Source organism: Salmo salar, chromosome 12, assembly GCF_965601325.2.
Source record: "Salmo salar chromosome 12, fSalSal1, whole genome shotgun sequence".
In the NCBI taxonomy this organism is placed as follows: domain Eukaryota; kingdom Metazoa; phylum Chordata; class Actinopteri; order Salmoniformes; family Salmonidae; genus Salmo; species Salmo salar.
In genome coordinates, this window is record NC_138302.1 from 102,773,898 (window position 1) to 102,797,864 (window position 23,967).

Here is a 23,967-nt window from a genome sequence, read left to right on the forward strand (position 1 = left end):
ATATAGGATGGAGTGTATAGACAGTAGTTATATAGGATGGTGTATATAGACAGTATAGACAGTAGTTATATAGGATGGTGTGTATAGACAGTAGTTATATAGGATGGAGTGTATAGACAGTAGTTAGACAGGATGGTGTGTATAGACAGTAGTTATATAGGATGGTGTGTATAGACAGTATAGACAGTAGTTATATAGGATGGTGTGTATAGACAGTAGTTATATAGGATGGTGTGTATAGACAGTATAGACAGTAGTTATATAGGATGGTGTGTATAGACAGTAGTTATATAGGATGGTGTGTATAGACAGTAGTTTTATAGGATGGTGTGTATAGACAGTAGTTATATAGGATGGTGTGTATAGACAGTATAGACAGTAGTTATATAGGATGGTGTGTATAGACAGTAGTTATATAGGATGGTGTGTATAGACAGTAGTTATATAGGATGGTGTGTATAGACAGTATAGACAGTAGTTATATAGGATGGTGTGTATAGACAGTAGTTATATAGGATGGTGTGTAAAGACAGTAGTTATATAGGATGGTGTGTATAGACATTAGTTAGATAGGATGGTGTGTATAGACAGTAGTTATATAGGATGGTGTGTATAGACAGTAGTTATATAGGATGGTGTGTATAGACAGTAGTTAGATAGGATGGTGTGTATAGACAGTAGTTATATAGGATGGTGTGTATAGACATTAGTTATATAGGATGGTGTGTATAGACAGTAGTTATAGAGGATGGTGTGTATAGACAGTATAGACAGTAGTTATATAGGATGGTGTGTATAGACATTAGTTATATAGGATGGTGTGTATAGACAGTAGTTATATAGGATGGTGTATATAGACAGTATAGACAGTAGTTATATAGGATGGTGTGTATAGACAGTAGTTATATAGGATGGTGTGTATAGACAGTAAAGACAGTAGTTATATAGGATGGTGTGTATAGACAGTAAAGACAGTAGTTATATAGGATGGTGTGTATAGACAGTAGTTAAAAGGATGGTGTATATAGACAGTATAGACAGTAGTTATATAGGATGGTGTGTATAGACATTAGTTATATAGGATGGTGTGTATAGACAGTAGTTATATAGGATGGTGTATATAGACAGTATAGACAGTAGTTATATAGGATGGTGTGTATAGACAGTAGTTATATAGGATGGTGTGTATAGACAGTAGTTATATAGGATGGTGTGTATAGACAGTAGTTATATAGGATGGTGTGTATAGACAGTAGTTATAGAGGATGGTGTGTATAGACAGTATAGACAGTAGTTAGAAAGGATGGTGTGTATAGACAGTAGTTATATAGGATGGTGTGTATAGACAGTATAGACAGTAGTTGGATAGGATGGTGTGTATAGACAGTAGTTATATAGGATGGTGTATATAGACAGTATAGACAGTAGTTATATAGGATGGTGTGTATAGACATTAGTTATATAGGATGGTGTGTATAGACAGTAGTTATATAGGATGGTGTATATAGACAGTATAGACAGTAGTTATATAGGATGGTGTGTATAGACAGTAGTTATATAGGATGGTGTGTATAGACAGTAGTTTTATAGGATGGTGTGTATATACAGTAGTTATATAGGATGGAGTGTATAGACAGTAGTTATTAAGGATGGTGTGTATAGACAGTAGTTATATAGGATGGTGTGTATAGACAGTATAGACAGTAGTTATATAGGATGGTGTGTATAGACAGTAGTTATATAGGATGGTGTGTATAGACAGTAGTTATATAGGATGGTGTATATAGACAGTGTAGACAGTAGTTATATAAAGATGGTGTATATAGACAGTATAGACAGTAGTTATATAGTATGGTGTGTATAGACAGTATAGACAGTAGTTATATAGGATGGTGTGTATAGACAGTAGTTATATAGGATGGTGTGTAAAGACAGTAGTTATATAGGATGGTGTGTATTGACAGTATAGACAGTAGTTATATAGGATGGTGTGTATAGACAGTAGTTATATAGGATGGTGTGTATAGACAGTAGTTATATAGGATGGTGTGTATAGACAGTATAGACAGTAGTTATATAGGATGGTGTGTATAGACAGTATAGACAGTAGTTATATAGGATGGTGTGTATAGACAGTAGTTATATAGGATGGTGTGTATAGACAGTAGTTATATAGGATGGTGTGTATAGAGAGTAGTTATATAGGATGGTGTGTATAGACAGTAGTTATTTAGGATGGTGTGTATAGACAGTAGTTATATAGGATATTGTGTATAGACAGTAGTTATATAGGATGGTGTGTATAGACAGTAGTTATATAGGATGGTGTATATAGACAGTATAGACAGTAGTTATATAGGATGGTGTGTATAGACAGTTGTTATATAGGATGGAGTGTATAGACAGTAGTTATATAGGATGGTGTATATAGACAGTATAGACAGTAGTTAGATAGGATGGTGTGTATAGACAGTAGTTATATAGGATGGTGTGTATAGACAGTATAGACAGTAGTTATATAGGATGGTGTGTATAGACAGTAGTTATATAGGATGGTGTGTATAGACAGTATAGACAGTAGTTATATAGGATGGTGTGTATAGACAGTAGTTATATAGGATGGTGTGTATAGACAGTAGTTTTATAGGATGGTGTTTATAGACAGTAGTTATATAGGATGGTGTGTATAGACAGTATAGACAGTAGTTATATAGGATGGTGTGTATAGACATTATAGACAGTAGTTATATAGGATGGTGTGTATAGACAGTGTAGACAGTAGTTATATAGGATGGTGTGTATAGACAGTAGTTATATAGGATGGTGTGTATAGACAGTAGTTATATAGGATGGTGTGTATAGACAGTAGTTATATAGGATGGTGTGTATAGACAGTAGTTATATAGGATGGTGTATATAGACAGTATAGACAGTAGTTATATAGGATGGTGTGTATAGACAGTAGTTATATAGGATGGAGTGTATAGACAGTAGTTATATAGGATGGTGTATATAGACAGTATAGACAGTAGTTATATAGGATGGTGTGTATAGACAGTAGTTATATAGGATGGAGTGTATAGACAGTAGTTAGACAGGATGGTGTGTATAGACAGTAGTTATATAGGATGGTGTGTATAGACAGTATAGACAGTAGTTATATAGGATGGTGTGTATAGACAGTAGTTATATAGGATGGTGTGTATAGACAGTATAGACAGTAGTTATATAGGATGGTGTGTATAGACAGTAGTTATATAGGATGGTGTGTATAGACAGTAGTTTTATAGGATGGTGTGTATAGACAGTAGTTATATAGGATGGTGTGTATAGACAGTATAGACAGTAGTTATATAGGATGGTGTGTATAGACAGTAGTTATATAGGATGGTGTGTATAGACAGTAGTTATATAGGATGGTGTGTATAGACAGTATAGACAGTAGTTATATAGGATGGTGTGTATAGACAGTAGTTATATAGGATGGTGTGTAAAGACAGTAGTTATATAGGATGGTGTGTATAGACATTAGTTAGATAGGATGGTGTGTATAGACAGTAGTTATATAGGATGGTGTGTATAGACAGTAGTTATATAGGATGGTGTGTATAGACAGTAGTTAGATAGGATGGTGTGTATAGACAGTAGTTATATAGGATGGTGTGTATAGACATTAGTTATATAGGATGGTGTGTATAGACAGTAGTTATAGAGGATGGTGTGTATAGACAGTATAGACAGTAGTTATATAGGATGGTGTGTATAGACATTAGTTATATAGGATGGTGTGTATAGACAGTAGTTATATAGGATGGTGTATATAGACAGTATAGACAGTAGTTATATAGGATGGTGTGTATAGACAGTAGTTATATAGGATGGTGTGTATAGACAGTAAAGACAGTAGTTATATAGGATGGTGTGTATAGACAGTAAAGACAGTAGTTATATAGGATGGTGTGTATAGACAGTAGTTAAAAGGATGGTGTATATAGACAGTATAGACAGTAGTTATATAGGATGGTGTGTATAGACATTAGTTATATAGGATGGTGTGTATAGACAGTAGTTATATAGGATGGTGTATATAGACAGTATAGACAGTAGTTATATAGGATGGTGTGTATAGACAGTAGTTATATAGGATGGTGTGTATAGACAGTAAAGACAGTAGTTATATAGGATGGTGTGTATAGACAGTAGTTATATAGGATGGTGTGTGTATAGACAGTATAGACAGTAGTTATATAGGATGGTGTATATAGACAGTGTAGACAGTAGTTATATAAGGATGGTGTATATAGACAGTATAGACAGTAGTTATATAGTATGGTGTGTATAGACAGTATAGACAGTAGTTATATAGGATGGTGTGTATAGACAGTAGTTATATAGGATGGTGTGTAAAGACAGTAGTTATATAGGATGGTGTGTATTTTCAGTATAGACAGTAGTTATATAGGATGTTGTGTATAGACAGTAGTTATATAGGATGGTGTGTATAGACAGTAGTTATATAGGATGGTGTGTATAGACAGTATAGACAGTAGTTATATAGGATGGTGTGTATAGACAGTATAGACAGTAGTTATATAGGATGGTGTGTATAGACAGTAGTTATATAGGATGGTGTGTATAGACAGTAATTATATAGGATGGTGTGTATAGACAGTAGTTATATAGGATGGTGTATATAGACAGTATAGACAGTAGTTATATAGGATGGTGTGTATAGACAGTAGTTATATAGGATGGTGTGTATAGACAGTAGTTTTATAGGATGGTGTGTATATACAGTAGTTATATAGGATGGAGTGTATAGACAGTAGTTATTAAGGATGGTGTGTATAGACAGTAGTTATATAGGATGGTGTGTATAGACAGTAGTTTTATAGGATGGTGTGTATAGACAGTAGTTATATAGGATGGTGTGTATATACAGTAGTTATATAGGATGGTGTGTATAGACAGTATAGACAGTAGTTGTATAGGATGGTGTGTATAGACAGTATAGACAGTAGTTATATAGGATGGTGTGTATAGACAGAATAGACAGTAGTTATATAGGATTGTGTGAATAGACAGTAGTTATATAGGATGGTGTGTATAGACAGTATAGACAGTAGTTATATAGGATGGTGTGTATAGACAGTAGTTATATAGGATGGTGTGTATAGACAGTAGTTATATAGGATGGTGTGTATAGACAGTAGTTAGATAGGATGGTGTGTATAGACAGTAGTTATATAGGATGGTGTGTATAGACAGTAGTTATATAGGATGGTGTGTATAGACAGTAGTTATATAGGATGGTGTGTATAGACAGTAGTTATAGAGGATGGTGTGTATAGACAGTATAGACAGTAGTTAGAAAGGATGGTGTGTATAGACAGTAGTTATATAGGATGGTGTGTATAGACAGTATAGACAGTAGTTAGATAGGATGGTGTGTATAAACAGTAGTTATATAGGATGGTGTATATAGACAGTATAGACAGTAGTTATATAGGATGGTGTGTATAGACATTAGTTATATAGGATGGTGTGTATAGACAGTAGTTATATAGGATGGTGTATATAGACAGTATAGACAGTAGTTATATAGGATGGTGTGTATAGACAGTAGTTATATAGGATGGTGTGTATAGACAGTAGTTTTATAGGATGGTGTGTATATACAGTAGTTATATAGGATGGAGTGTATAGACAGTAGTTATTAAGGATGGTGTGTATAGACAGTAGTTATATAGGATGGTGTGTATAGACAGTATAGACAGTAGTTATATAGGATGGTGTGTATAGACAGTAGTTATATAGGATGGTGTGTATAGACAGTAGTTATATAGGATGGTGTATATAGACAGTGTAGACAGTAGTTATATAAGGATGGTGTATATAGACAGTATAGACAGTAGTTATATAGTATGGTGTGTATAGACAGTATAGACAGTAGTTATATAGGATGGTGTGTATAGACAGTAGTTATATAGGATGGTGTGTATAGACAGTAGTTATATAGGATGGTGTGTATAGACAGTAAAGACAGTAGTTATATAGGATGGTGTGTATAGACAGTAGTTAAAAGGATGGTGTATATAGACAGTATAGACAGTAGTTATATAGGATGGTGTGTATAGACATTAGTTATATAGGATGGTGTGTATAGACAGTAGTTATATAGGATGGTGTATATAGACAGTATAGACAGTAGTTATATAGGATGGTGTGTATAGACAGTAGTTATATAGGATGGTGTGTATAGACAGTAAAGACAGTAGTTATATAGGATGGTGTGTATAGACAGTAGTTATATAGGATGGTGTGTGTATAGACAGTATAGACAGTAGTTATATAGGATGGTGTATATAGACAGTGTAGACAGTAGTTATATAAGGATGGTGTATATAGACAGTATAGACAGTAGTTATATAGTATGGTGTGTATAGACAGTATAGACAGTAGTTATATAGGATGGTGTGTATAGACAGTAGTTATATAGGATGGTGTGTAAAGACAGTAGTTATATAGGATGGTGTGTATTTTCAGTATAGACAGTAGTTATATAGGATGTTGTGTATAGACAGTAGTTATATAGGATGGTGTGTATAGACAGTAGTTATATAGGATGGTGTGTATAGACAGTATAGACAGTAGTTATATAGGATGGTGTGTATAGACAGTATAGACAGTAGTTATATAGGATGGTGTGTATAGACAGTAGTTATATAGGATGGTGTGTATAGACAGTAATTATATAGGATGGTGTGTATAGACAGTATAGACAGTAGTTATATAGGATGGTGTGTATAGACAGTAGTTATATAGGATGGTGTGTATAGACAGTAGTTTTATAGGATGGTGTGTATAGACAGTAGTTATATAGGATGGTGTGTATATACAGTAGTTATATAGGATGGTGTGTATAGACAGTATAGACAGTAGTTGTATAGGATGGTGTGTATAGACAGTATAGACAGTAGTATTATAGGATGGTGTGTATAGACAGAATAGACAGTAGTTATATAGGATTGTGTGAATAGACAGTAGTTATATAGGATGGTGTGTATAGACAGTATAGACAGTAGTTATATAGGATGGTGTGTATAGACAGTAGTTATATAGGATGGTGTGTATAGACAGTAGTTATATAGGATGGTGTGTATAGACAGTAGTTATATAGGATGGTGTGTATAGACAGTAGTTATATAGGATGGTGTGTATAGACAGTAGTTATATAGGATGGTGTGTATAGACAGTAGTTATATAGGATGGTGTGTATAGACAGTAGTTATAGAGGATGGTGTGTATAGACAGTATAGACAGTAGTTAGAAAGGATGGTGTGTATAGACAGTAGTTATATAGGATGGTGTGTATAGACAGTATAGACAGTAGTTAGATAGGATGGTGTGTATAAACAGTAGTTATATAGGATGGTGTATATAGACAGTATAGACAGTAGTTATATAGGATGGTGTGTATAGACATTAGTTATATAGGATGGTGTGTATAGACAGTAGTTATATAGGATGGTGTATATAGACAGTATAGACAGTAGTTATATAGGATGGTGTGTATAGACAGTAGTTATATAGGATGGTGTGTATAGACAGTAGTTTTATAGGATGGTGTGTATATACAGTAGTTATATAGGATGGAGTGTATAGACAGTAGTTATTAAGGATGGTGTGTATAGACAGTAGTTATATAGGATGGTGTGTATAGACAGTATAGACAGTAGTTATATAGGATGGTGTGTATAGACAGTAGTTATATAGGATGGTGTGTATAGACAGTAGTTATATAGGATGGTGTATATAGACAGTGTAGACAGTAGTTATATAAGGATGGTGTATATAGACAGTATAGACAGTAGTTATATAGTATGGTGTGTATAGACAGTATAGACAGTAGTTATATAGGATGGTGTGTATAGACAGTAGTTATATAGGATGGTGTGTAAAGACAGTAGTTATATAGGATGGTGTGTATTGACAGTATAGACAGTAGTTATATAGGATGGTGTGTATAGACAGTAGTTATATAGGATGGTGTGTATAGACAGTAGTTATATAGGATGGTGTGTATAGACAGTATAGACAGTAGTTATATAGGATGGTGTGTATAGACAGTATAGACAGTAGTTATATAGGATGGTGTGTATAGACAGTAGTTATATAGGATGGTGTGTATAGACAGTAGTTATATAGGATGGTGTGTATAGAGAGTAGTTATATAGGATGGTGTGTATAGACAGTAGTTATATAGGATGGTGTGTATAGACAGTAGTTATATAGGATATTGTGTATAGACAGTAGTTATATAGGATGGTGTGTATAGACAGTAGTTATATAGGATGGTGTATATAGACAGTATAGACAGTAGTTATATAGGATGGTGTGTATAGACAGTAGTTATATAGGATGGAGTGTATAGACAGTAGTTATATAGGATGGTGTATATAGACAGTATAGACAGTAGTTAGATAGGATGGTGTGTATAGACAGTAGTTATATAGGATGGTGTTTATAGACAGTATAGACAGTAGTTATATAGGATGGTGTGTATAGACAGTAGTTATATAGGATGGTGTGTATAGACAGTATAGACAGTAGTTATATAGGATGGTGTGTATAGACAGTAGTTATATAGGATGGTGTGTATAGACAGTAGTTATATATGATGGTGTGTATAGACAGTAGTTTTATAGGATGGTGTGTATATACAGTAGTTATATAGGATGGAGTGTATAGACAGTAGTTATTAAGGATGGTGTGTATAGACAGTAGTTATATAGGATGGTGTGTATAGACAGTAGTTATATAGGATGGTGTGTATAGACAGTAGTTTTATAGGATGGTGTGTATATACAGTAGTTATATAGGATGGAGTGTATAGACAGTAGTTATTAAGGATGGTGTGTATAGACAGTAGTTATATAGGATGGTGTGTATAGACAGTATAGACAGTAGTTATATAGGATGGTGTGTATAGACAGTAGTTATATAGGATGGTGTATATAGACAGTGTAGACAGTAGTTATATAAGGATGGTGTATATAGACAGTATAGACAGTAGTTATATAGTATGGTGTGTATAGACAGTATAGACAGTAGTTATATAGGATGGTGTGTATAGACAGTAGTTATATAGGATGGTGTGTAAAGACAGTAGTTATATAGGATGGTGTGTATTGACAGTATAGACAGTAGTTATATAGGATGGTGTGTATAGACAGTAGTTATATAGGATGGTGTTTATAGACAGTAGTTATATAGGATGGTGTGTATAGACAGTATAGACAGTAGTTATATAGGATGGTGTGTATAGACAGTATAGACAGTAGTTATATAGGATGGTGTGTATAGACAGTAGTTATATAGGATGGTGTGTATAGACAGTAGTTATATAGGATGGTGTGTATAGAGAGTAGTTATATAGGATGGTGTGTATAGACAGTAGTTATATAGGATGGTGTGTATAGACAGTAGTTATATAGGATATTGTGTATAGACAGTAGTTATATAGGATGGTGTGTATAGACAGTAGTTATATAGGATGGTGTATATAGACAGTATAGACAGTAGTTATATAGGATGGTGTGTATAGACAGTAGTTATATAGGATGGAGTGTATAGACAGTAGTTATATAGGATGGTGTATATAGACAGTATAGACAGTAGTTATATAGGATGGTGTGTATAGACAGTAGTTATATAGGATGGAGTGTATAGACAGTAGTTAGACAGGATGGTGTGTATAGACAGTAGTTATATAGGATGGTGTGTATAGACAGTATAGACAGTAGTTATATAGGATGGTGTGTATAGACAGTAGTTATATAGGATGGTGTGTATAGACAGTATAGACAGTAGTTATATAGGATGGTGTGTATAGACAGTAGTTATATAGGATGGTGTGTATAGACAGTAGTTTTATAGGATGGTGTGTATAGACAGTAGTTTTATAGGATGGTGTGTATAGACAGTATAGACAGTAGTTATATAGGATGGTGTGTATAGACAGTAGTTATATAGGATGGTGTGTATAGACAGTAGTTATATAGGATGGTGTGTATAGACAGTATAGACAGTAGTTATATAGGATGGTGTGTATAGACAGTAGTTATATAGGATGGTGTGTAAAGACAGTAGTTATATAGGATGGTGTGTATAGACATTAGTTAGATAGGATGGTGTGTATAGACAGTAGTTATATAGGATGGTGTGTATAGACAGTAGTTATATAGGATGGTGTGTATAGACAGTAGTTAGATAGGATGGTGTGTATAGACAGTAGTTATATAGGATGGTGTGTATAGACATTAGTTATATAGGATGGTGTGTATAGACAGTAGTTATAGAGGATGGTGTGTATAGACAGTATAGACAGTAGTTATATAGGATGGTGTGTATAGACAGTATAGACAGTAGTTATATAGGATGGTGTGTATAGACAGTAGTTATATAGGATGGTGTGTATAGACAGTAGTTTTATAGGATGGTGTGTATAGACAGTAGTTTTATAGGATGGTGTGTATAGACAGTATAGACAGTAGTTATATAGGATGGTGTGTATAGACAGTAGTTATATAGGATGGTGTGTATAGACAGTAGTTATATAGGATGGTGTGTATAGACAGTATAGACAGTAGTTATATAGGATGGTGTGTATAGACAGTAGTTATATATGATGGTGTGTATAGACAGTAGTTTTATAGGATGGTGTGTATATACAGTAGTTATATAGGATGGAGTGTATAGACAGTAGTTATTAAGGATGGTGTGTATAGACAGTAGTTATATAGGATGGTGTGTATAGACAGTAGTTATATAGGATGGTGTGTATAGACAGTAGTTTTATAGGATGGTGTGTATATACAGTAGTTATATAGGATGGAGTGTATAGACAGTAGTTATTAAGGATGGTGTGTATAGACAGTAGTTATATAGGATGGTGTGTATAGACAGTATAGACAGTAGTTATATAGGATGGTGTGTATAGACAGTAGTTATATAGGATGGTGTATATAGACAGTGTAGACAGTAGTTATATAAGGATGGTGTATATAGACAGTATAGACAGTAGTTATATAGTATGGTGTGTATAGACAGTATAGACAGTAGTTATATAGGATGGTGTGTATAGACAGTAGTTATATAGGATGGTGTGTAAAGACAGTAGTTATATAGGATGGTGTGTATTGACAGTATAGACAGTAGTTATATAGGATGGTGTGTATAGACAGTAGTTATATAGGATGGTGTTTATAGACAGTAGTTATATAGGATGGTGTGTATAGACAGTATAGACAGTAGTTATATAGGATGGTGTGTATAGACAGTATAGACAGTAGTTATATAGGATGGTGTGTATAGACAGTAGTTATATAGGATGGTGTGTATAGACAGTAGTTATATAGGATGGTGTGTATAGAGAGTAGTTATATAGGATGGTGTGTATAGACAGTAGTTATATAGGATGGTGTGTATAGACAGTAGTTATATAGGATATTGTGTATAGACAGTAGTTATATAGGATGGTGTGTATAGACAGTAGTTATATAGGATGGTGTATATAGACAGTATAGACAGTAGTTATATAGGATGGTGTGTATAGACAGTAGTTATATAGGATGGAGTGTATAGACAGTAGTTATATAGGATGGTGTATATAGACAGTATAGACAGTAGTTATATAGGATGGTGTGTATAGACAGTAGTTATATAGGATGGAGTGTATAGACAGTAGTTAGACAGGATGGTGTGTATAGACAGTAGTTATATAGGATGGTGTGTATAGACAGTATAGACAGTAGTTATATAGGATGGTGTGTATAGACAGTAGTTATATAGGATGGTGTGTATAGACAGTATAGACAGTAGTTATATAGGATGGTGTGTATAGACAGTAGTTATATAGGATGGTGTGTATAGACAGTAGTTTTATAGGATGGTGTGTATAGACAGTAGTTTTATAGGATGGTGTGTATAGACAGTATAGACAGTAGTTATATAGGATGGTGTGTATAGACAGTAGTTATATAGGATGGTGTGTATAGACAGTAGTTATATAGGATGGTGTGTATAGACAGTATAGACAGTAGTTATATAGGATGGTGTGTATAGACAGTAGTTATATAGGATGGTGTGTAAAGACAGTAGTTATATAGGATGGTGTGTATAGACATTAGTTAGATAGGATGGTGTGTATAGACAGTAGTTATATAGGATGGTGTGTATAGACAGTAGTTATATAGGATGGTGTGTATAGACAGTAGTTAGATAGGATGGTGTGTATAGACAGTAGTTATATAGGATGGTGTGTATAGACATTAGTTATATAGGATGGTGTGTATAGACAGTAGTTATAGAGGATGGTGTGTATAGACAGTATAGACAGTAGTTATATAGGATGGTGTGTATAGACATTAGTTATATAGGATGGTGTGTATAGACAGTAGTTATATAGGATGGTGTATATAGACAGTATAGACAGTAGTTATATAGGATGGTGTGTATAGACAGTAGTTATATAGGATGGTGTGTATAGACAGTAAAGACAGTAGTTATATAGGATGGTGTGTATAGACAGTAAAGACAGTAGTTATATAGGATGGTGTGTATAGACAGTAGTTAACAGGATGGTGTATATAGACAGTATAGACAGTAGTTATATAGGATGGTGTGTATAGACATTAGTTATATAGGATGGTGTGTATAGACAGTAGTTATATAGGATGGTGTATATAGACAGTATAGACAGTAGTTATATAGGATGGTGTGTATAGACAGTAGTTATATAGGATGGTGTGTATAGACAGTAAAGACAGTAGTTATATAGGATGGTGTGTATAGACAGTAGTTATATAGGATGGTGTGTGTATAGACAGTATAGACAGTAGTTATATAGGATGGTGTGTATAGACAGTAGTTTTATAGGATGGTGTGTATGGACAGTAGTTATATAGGATGGAGTGTATAGACAGTAGTTATATAGGATGGTGTATATAGACAGTATAGACAGTAGTTATATAGTATGGTGTGTATAGACAGTATAGACAGTAGTTATATAGGATGGTGTATATAGACAGTAGTTATATAGGATGGTGTGTAAAGACAGTAGTTATATAGGATGGTGTGTATTGACAGTATAGACAGTAGTTATATAGGATGGTGTGTATAGACAGTAGTTATATAGGATGGTGTGTATAGACAGTAGTTATATAGGATGGTGTGTATAGACAGTATAGACAGTCGTTATATAGGATGGTGTGTATAGACAGTATAGACAGTAGTTATATAGGATGGTGTGTATAGACAGTAGTTATATAGGATGGTGTGTATAGACAGTAGTTATATAGGATGGTGTGTATAGACAGTAGTTATATAGGATGGTGTGTATAGACAGTAGTTATATAGGATGGTGTGTATAGACAGTAGTTATATAGGATATTGTGTATAGACAGTAGTTATATAGGATGGTGTGTATAGACAGTAGTTATATAGGATGGTGTATATAGACAGTATAGACAGTAGTTATATAGGATGGTGTGTATAGACAGTAGTTATATAGGATGGAGTGTATAGACAGTAGTTATATAGGATGGTGTATATAGACAGTATAGACAGTAGTTAGATAGAATGGTGTGTATAGACAGTAGTTATATAGGATGGTGTGTATAGACAGTATAGACAGTAGTTATATAGGATGGTGTGTATAGACAGTAGTTATATAGTATGGTGTGTATAGACAGTATAGACAGTAGTTATATAGGATGGTGTGTATAGACAGTAGTTATATAGGATGGTGTGTAAAGACAGTAGTTATATAGGATGGTGTGTATTGACAGTATAGACAGTAGTTATATAGGATGGTGTGTATAGACAGTAGTTATATAGGATGGTGTGTATAGACAGTAGTTATATAGGATGGTGTGTATAGACAGTAGTTATATAGGATGGTGTGTATAGACAGTAGTTATATAGGATGGTGTGTATAGACAGTAGTTATATAGGATGGTGTGTATAGACAGTAGTTATATAGGATATTGTGTATAGACAGTAGTTATATAGGATGGTGTGTATAGACAGTAGTTATATAGGATGGTGTGTATAGACAGTAGTTATATAGGATGGTGTATATAGACAGTATAGACAGTAGTTATATAGGATGGTGTGTATAGACAGTAGTTATATAGGATGGAGTGTATAGACAGTAGTTATATAGGATGGTGTATATAGACAGTATAGACAGTAGTTAGATAGGATGGTGTGTATAGACAGTAGTTATATAGGATGGTGTGTATAGACAGTATAGACAGTAGTTATATAGGATGGTGTGTATAGACAGTAGTTATATAGGATGGTGTGTATGGACAGTATAGACAGTAGTTATATAGGATGGTGTGTATAGACAGTAGTTATATAGGATGGTGTGTATAGACAGTAGTTTTATAGGATGGTGTGTATAGACAGTAGTTATATAGGATGGTGTGTATAGACAGTATAGACAGTAGTTATATAGGATGGTGTGTATAGACATTATAGACAGTAGTTATATAGGATGGTGTGTATAGACAGTGTAGACAGTAGTTATATAGGATGGTGTGTATAGACAGTAGTTATATAGGATGGTGTGTATAGACAGTAGTTATATAGGATGGTGTGTATAGACAGTAGTTATATAGGATATTGTGTATAGACAGTAGTTATATAGGATGGTGTGTATAGACAGTAGTTATATAGTATGGTGTATATAGACAGTATAGACAGTAGTTATATAGGATGGTGTGTATAGACAGTAGTTATATAGGATGGAGTGTATAGACAGTAGTTATATAGGATGGTGTATATAGACAGTATAGACAGTAGTTAGATAGGATGGTGTGTATAGACAGTAGTTATATAGGATGGTGTGTATAGACAGTATAGACAGTAGTTATATAGGATGGTGTGTATAGACAGTAGTTATATAGGATGGTGTGTATAGACAGTATAGACAGTAGTTATATAGGATGGTGTGTATAGACAGTAGTTATATAGGATGGTGTGTATAGACAGTAGTTTTATAGGATGGTGTGTATAGACAGTAGTTATATAGGATGGTGTGTATAGAAAGTATAGACAGTAGTTATATAGGATGGTGTGTATAGACAGTAGTTATATAGGATGGTGTGTATAGACAGTAGTTATATAGGATGGTGTGTATAGACAGTATAGACAGTAGTTATATAGGATGGTGTGTATAGACAGTAGTTATATAGGATGGTGTGTAAAGACAGTAGTTATATAGGATGGTGTGTATAGACATTAGTTAGATAGGATGGTGTGTATAGACAGTAGTTATATAGGATGGTGTGTATAGACAGTAGTTATATAGGATGGTGTGTATAGACAGTAGTTAGATAGGCTGGTGTGTATAGACAGTAGTTATATAGGATGGTGTGTATAGACAGTAGTTATATAGGATGGTGTGTATAGACAGTAGTTATAGAGGACGGTGTGTATAGACAGTATAGACAGTAGTTAGATAGGATGGTGTGTATAGACAGTAGTTATATAGGATGGTGTGTATAGACAGTATAGACAGTAGTTAGATAGGATGGTGTGTATAGACAGTAGTTATATAGGATGGTGTATATAGACAGTATAGACAGTAGTTATATAGGATGGTGTGTATAGACATTAGTTATATAGGATGGTGTGTATAGACAGTAGTTATATAGGATGGTGTATATAGACAGTATAGACAGTAGTTATATAGGATGGTGTGTATAGACAGTAGTTATATAGGATGGTGTGTATAGACAGTATAGACAGTAGTTATATAGGATGGTGTGTATAGACAGTAGTTATATAGGATGGTGTGTGTATAGACAGTATAGACAGTAGTTATATAGGATGGTGTGTATAGACAGTAGTTTTATTGGATGGTGTGTATGGACAGTAGTTATATAGGATGGAGTGTATAGACAGTAGTTATATAGGATGGTGTATATAGACAGTATAGACAGTAGTTATATAGTATGGTGTGTATAGACAGTATAGACAGTAGTTATATAGGATGGTGTGTATAGACAGTAGTTATATAGGATGGTGTGTAAAGACAGTAGTTATATAGGATGGTGTGTATTGACAGTATAGACAGTAGTTATATAGGATGGTGTGTATAGACAGTAGTTATATAGGATGGTGTGTATAGACAGTAGTTATATAGGATGGTGTGTATAGACAGTATAGACAGTAGTTATATAGGATGGTGTGTATAGACAGTATAGACAGTAGTTATATAGGATGGTGTGTATAGACAGTAGTTATATAGGATGGTGTGTATAGACAGTAGTTATATATGATGGTGTGTATAGACAGTAGTTATATAGGATGGTGTGTATAGACAGTAGTTATATAGGATGGTGTGTATAGACAGTAGTTATATAGGATATTGTGTATAGACAGTAGTTATATAGGATGGTGTGTATAGACAGTATAGACAGTAGTTATATAGGATGGTGTGTATAGACAGTAGTTATATAGGATGGTGTGTATAGACAGTAGTTATATAGGATGGTGTGTATAGACAGTAGTTATATAGGATGGTGTGTATAGACAGTAGTTATATAGGATGGTGTGTATAGACAGTAGTTATATAGGATATTGTGTATAGACAGTAGTTATATAGGATGGTGTGTATAGACAGTAGTTATATAGGATGGTGTATATAGACAGTATAGACAGTAGTTATATAGGATGGTGTGTATAGACAGTAGTTATATAGGATGGAGTGTATAGACAGTAGTTATATAGGATGGTGTATATAGACAGTATAGACAGTAGTTAGATAGGATGGTGTGTATAGACAGTAGTTATATAGGATGGTGTGTATAGACAGTATAGACAGTAGTTATAAAGGATGGTGTGTATAGACAGTAGTTATATAGGATGGTGTGTATAGACAGTATAGACAGTAGTTATATAGGATGGTGTGTATAGACAGTAGTTATATAGGATGGTGTGTATAGACAGTAGTTTTATAGGATGGTGTGTATAGACAGTAGTTATATAGGAGGGTGTGTATAGACAGTATAGACAGTAGTTATATAGGATGGTGTGTATAGACATTATAGACAGTAGTTATATAGGATGGTGTGTATAGACAGTGTAGACAGTAGTTATATAGGATGGTGTGTATAGACAGTAGTTATATAGGATGGTGTGTATAGACAGTAGTTATATAGGATGGTGTGTATAGACAGTATAGACAGTAGTTATATAGGATGGTGTGTATAGACAGTAGTTATATAGGATGGTGTGTATAGACAGTAGTTATATAGGATGGTGTGTATAGACAGTAGTTATATAGGATGGAGTGTATAGACAGTAGTTATATAGGATGGAGTGTATAGACAGTAGTTATATAGGATGGTGTGTATAGACAGTATAGACAGTAGTTATATAGGATGGTGTGTATAGACAGTAGTTATATAGGATGGTGTGTATAGACAGTATAGACAGTAGTTATATAGGATGGTGTGTATAGACAGTAGTTATATAGGATGGTGTGTATAGACAGTAGTTTTATAGGATGGTGTGTATAGACAGTAGTTATATAGGATGGTATGTATAGACAGTATAGACAGTAGTTATATAGGATGGTGTGTATAGACATTATAGACAGTAGTTATATAGGATGGTGTGTATAGACAGTAGTTATATAGGATGGTGTGTATAGACAGTAGTTATATAGGATGGTGTGTATAGACAGTAGTTATATAGGATGGTGTGTATAGACAGTAGTTATATAGGATGGTGTGTATAGACAGTATAGACAGTAGTTATATAGGATGGTGTGTATAGACAGTAGTTATATAGGATGGTGTGTAAAGACAGTAGTTATATAGGATGGTGTGTATAGACATTAGTTAGATAGGATGGTGTGTATAGACAGTAGTTATATAGGATGGTGTGTATAGACAGTAGTTATATAGGATGGTGTGTATAGACAGTAGTTAGATAGGATGGTGTGTATAGACAGTAGTTATATAGGATGGTGTGTATAGACAGTAGTTATATAGGATGGTGTGTATAGACAGTATAGACAGTAGTTAGACAGGATGGTGTGTATAGACAGTAGTTATATAGGATGGTGTGTATAGACAGTATAGACAGTAGTTAGAAAGGATGGTGTGTATAGACAGTAGTTATATAGGATGGTGTATATAGACAGTATAGACAGATGTTATATAGGATGGTGTGTATAGACATTAGTTATATAGGATGGTGTGTATAGACAGTAGTTATATAGGATGGTGTATATAGACAGTATAGACAGTAGTTATATAGGATGGTGTGTATAGACAGTAGTTATATAGGATGGTGTGTATAGACAGTATAGACAGTAGTTATATAGGATGGTGTGTATAGACAGTAGTTATATAGGATGGTGTGTGTATAGACAGTATAGACAGTAGTTATATAGGATGGTGTGTATAGACAGTAGTTTTATAGGATGGTGTGTATAGACAGTAGTTATATAGGATGGAGTGTATAGACAGTAGTTATATAGGATGGTGTATATAGACAGTATAGACAGTAGTTATATAGTATGGTGTGTATAGACAGTATAGACAGTAGTTATATAGGATGGTGTGTATAGACAGTATAGACAGTAGTTATATAGGATGGTGTGTATAGACAGTAGTTATATAGTATGGTGTGTATAGACAGTAGTTATATAGTATGGTGTATATAGACAGTATAGACAGTAGTTATATAGGATGGAGTGTATAGACAGTAGTTATATAGGATGGTGTATATAGACAGTATAGACAGTAGTTATATAGTATGGTGTGTATAGACAGTATAGACAGTAGTTATATAGGATGGTGTGTAAAGACAGTAGTTATATAGGATGGTGTGTATAGACAGTAGTTATATAGGATGGTGTGTATAGACAGTAGTTATATAGGATGGTGTGTATAGACAGTATAGACAGTAGTTATATAGGATGGTGTGTATAGACAGTATAGACAGTGGTTATATAGGATGGTGTGTATAGACAGTATAGACAGTAGTTATATAGGATGGTGTGTATAGACAGTAGTTATATAGGATGGTGTGTATAGACAGTAGTTATATAGGATGGTGTGTATAGACAGTAGTTATATAGGATAGTGTGTATAGACAGTAGTTATATAGGATGGTGTATATAGACAGTATAGACAGTAGTTATATAGGATGGTGTGTATAGACAGTAGTTATATAGGATGGTGTGTATAGACAGTAGTTATATAGGATGGTGTGTATAGACAGTATAGACAGTAGTTATATAGGATGGTGTGTATAGACAGTAGTTATATAGGATGGTGTGTATAGACAGTAGTTATATAGGATGGTGTGTATAGACAGTAGTTTTATAGGATGGTGTGTATATACAGTAGTTATATAGGATGGAGTGTATAGACAGTAGTTATTAAGGATGGTGTGTATAGACAGTAGTTATATAGGATGGTGTGTATAGACAGTATAGACAGTAGTTATATAGGATGGTGTGTATAGACAGTAGTTATATAGGATGGTGTGTATAGACAGTAGTTATATAGGATGGTGTATATAGACAGTGTAGACAGTAGTTATATAAGGATGGTGTAAATAGACAGTATAGACAGTAGTTATATAGTATGGTGTGTATAGACAGTATAGACAGTAGTTATATAGGATGGTGTGTATAGACAGTAGTTATATAGGATGGTGTGTAAAGACAGTAGTTATATAGGATGGTGTGTATTGACAGTATAGACAGTAGTTATATAGGATGGTGTGTATAGACAGTAGTTATATAGGATGGTGTGTATAGACAGTAGTTATATAGGATGGTGTGTATAGACAGTATAGACAGTAGTTATATAGGATGGTGTGTATAGACAGTATAGACAGTAGTTATATAGGATGGTGTGTATAGACAGTAGTTATATAGGATGGTGTGTATAGACAGTAATTATATAGGATGGTGTGTATAGACAGTATAGACAGTAGTTATATAGGATGGTGTGTATAGACAGTAGTTATATAGGATGGTGTGTATAGACAGTAGTTTTATAGGATGGTGTGTATAGACAGTAGTTATATAGGATGGTGTGTATATACAGTAGTTATATAGGATGGTGTGTATAGACAGTATAGACAGTAGTTGTATAGGATGGTGTGTGTAGACAGTATAGACAGTAGTTATATAGGATGGTGTGTATAGACAGAATAGACAGTAGTTATATAGGATTGTGTGAATAGACAGTAGTTATATAGGATGGTGTGTATAGACAGTATAGACAGTAGTTATATAGGATGGTGTGTATAGACAGTAGTTATATAGGATGGTGTGTATAGACAGTAGTTATATAGGATGGTGTGTATAGACAGTAGTTAGATAGGATGGTGTGTATAGACAGTAGTTATATAGGATGGTGTGTATAGACAGTAGTTATATAGGATGGTGTGTATAGACAGTAGTTAGATAGGATGGTGTGTATAGACAGTAGTTATATAGGATGGTGTGTATAGACAGTAGTTATATAGGATGGTGTGTATAGACAGTAGTTATATAGGATGGTGTGTATAGACAGTAGTTATAGAGGATGGTGTGTATAGACAGTATAGACAGTAGTTAGAAAGGATGGTGTGTATAGACAGTAGTTATATAGGATGGTGTGTATAAACAGTATAGACAGTAGTTAGATAGGATGGTGTGTATAGACAGTAGTTATATAGGATGGTGTATATAGACAGTATAGACAGTAGTTATATAGGATGGTGTGTATAGACATTAGTTATATAGGATGGTGTGTATAGACAGTAGTTATATAGGATGGTGTATATAGACAGTATAGACAGTAGTTAAATAGGATGGTGTGTATAGACAGTAGTTATATAGGATGGTGTGTATAGACAGTAGTTTTATAGGATGGTGTGTATATACAGTAGTTATATAGGATGGAGTGTATAGACAGTAGTTATTAAGGATGGTGTGTATAGAACAGTAGTTATATAGGATGGTGTGTATAGACAGTAGTTATATAGGATGGTGTGTATAGACAGTAGTTATATAGGATGGTGTATATAGACAGTGTAGACAGTAGTTATATAAGGATGGTGTATATAGACAGTATAGACAGTAGTTATATAGTATGGTGTGTATAGACAGTATAGACAGTAGTTATATAGGATGGTGTGTATAGACAGTAGTTATATAGGATGGTGTGTAAAGACAGTAGTTATATAGGATGGTGTGTATTGACAGTATAGACAGTAGTTATATAGGATGGTGTGTATAGACAGTAGTTATATAGGATGTGTGTATAGACAGTAGTTATATAGGATGGTGTGTATAGACAGTATAGACAGTAGTTATATAGGATGGTGTGTATAGACAGTATAGACAGTAGTTATATAGGATGGTGTGTATAGACAGTAGTTATATAGGATGGTGTGTATAGACAGTAGTTATATAGGATGGTGTGTATAGAGAGTAGTTATATAGGATGGTGTGTATAGACAGTAGTTATATAGGATGGTGTGTATAGACAGTAGTTATATAGGATATTGTGTATAAACAGTAGTTATATAGGATGGTGTGTATAGACAGTAGTTATATAGGATATTGTGTATAAACAGTAGTTATATAGGATGGTATGTATAGACAGTAGTTATATAGGATGGTGTATATAGACAGTATAGACAGTAGTTATATAGGATGGTGTGTATAGACAGTAGTTATATAGGATGGAGTGTATAGACAGTAGTTATATAGGATGGTGTATATAGACAGTATAGACAGTAGTTAGATAGGATGGTGTGTATAGACAGTAGTTATATAGGATGGTGTGTATAGACAGTATAGACAGTAGTTATATAGGATGGTGTGTATAGACAGTAGTTATATAGGATGGTGTGTATAGACAGTATAGACAGTAGTTTTATAGGATGGTGTGTATAGACAGTAGTTATATAGGATGGTGTGTATAGACAGTAGTTATATAGGATGGTGTGTATAGACAGTAGTTTTATAGGATGGTGTGTATATACAGTAGTTATATAGGATGGAGTGTATAGACAGTAGTTATTAAGGATGGTGTGTATAGACAGTAGTTATATAGGATGGTGTGTATAGACAGTAGTTATATAGGATGGTGTGTATAGACAGTAGTTTTATAGGATGGTGTGTATATACAGTAGTTATATAGGATGGAGTGTATAGACAGTAGTTATTAAGGATGGTGTGTATAGACAGTAGTTATATAGGATGGTGTGTATAGACAGTATAGACAGTAGTTATATAGGATGGTGTGTATAGACAGTAGTTATATAGGATGGTGTATATAGACAGTATAGACAGTAGTTATATAGGATGGTGTGTATAGACAGTAGTTATATAGGATGGAGTGTATAGACAGTAGTTATATAGGATGGTGTATATAGACAGTATAGACAGTAGTTAGATAGGATGGTGTGTATAGACAGTAGTTATATAGGATGGTGTGTATAGACAGTATAGACAGTAGTTATATAGGATGGTGTGTATAGACAGTAGTTATATAGGATGGTGTGTATAGACAGTATAGACAGTATTTATATAGGATGGTGTGTATAGACAGTAGTTATATAGGATGGTGTGTATAGACAGTAGTTATATAGGATGGTGTGTATAGACAGTAGTTTTATAGGATGGTGTGTATATACAGTAGTTATATAGGATGGAGTGTATAGACAGTAGTTATTAAGGATGGTGTGTATAGACAGTAGTTATATAGGATGGTGTGTATAGACAGTAGTTATATAGGATGGTGTGTATAGACAGTAGTTTTATAGGATGGTGTGTATATACAGTAGTTATATAGGATGGAGTGTATAGACAGTAGTTATTAAGGATGGTGTGTATAGACAGTAGTTATATAGGATGGTGTGTATAGACAGTATAGACAGTAGTTATATAGGATGGTGTGTATAGACAGTAGTTATATAGGATGGTGTGTATAGACAGTAGTTATATAGGATGGTGTATATAGACAGTGTAGACAGTAGTTATATAAGGATGGTGTATATAGACAGTATAGACAGTAGTTATATAGTATGGTGTGTATAGACAGTATAGACAGTAGTTATATAGGATGGTGTGTATAGACAGTAGTTATATAGGATGGTGTGTAAAGACAGTAGTTATAGAGGATGGTGTGTATTGACAGTATAGACAGTAGTTATATAGGATGGTGTGTATAGACAGTAGTTATATAGGATGGTGTGTATAGACAGTAGTTATATAGGATGGTGTGTATAGACAGTATAGACAGTAGTTATATAGGATGGTGTATATAGACAGTATAGACAGTAGTTATATAGGATGGTGTGTATAGACAGTAGTTATATAGGATGGTGTGTATAGACAGTAGTTATATAGGATGGTGTGTATAGACAGTATAGACAGTAGTTATATAGGATGGTGTGTATAGACAGTAGTTATATAGGATGGTGTGTATAGACAGTAGTTATATAGGATGGTGTGTATAGACAGTAGTTTTATAGGATGGTGTGTATATACAGTAGTTATATAGGATGGAGTGTATAGACAGTAGTTATTAAGGATGGTGTGTATAGACAGTAGTTATATAGGATGGTGTGTATAGACAGTATAGACAGTAGTTATATAGGATGGTGTGTATAGACAGTAGTTATATAGGATGGTGTGTATAGACAGTAGTTATATAGGATGGTGTATATAGACAGTGTAGACAGTAGTTATATAAGGATGGTGTAAATAGACAGTATAGACAGTAGTTATATAGTATGGTGTGTATAGACAGTATAGACAGTAGTTATATAGGATGGTGTGTATAGACAGTAGTTATATAGGATGGTGTGTAAAGACAGTAGTTATATAGGATGGTGTGTATTGACAGTATAGACAGTAGTTATATAGGATGG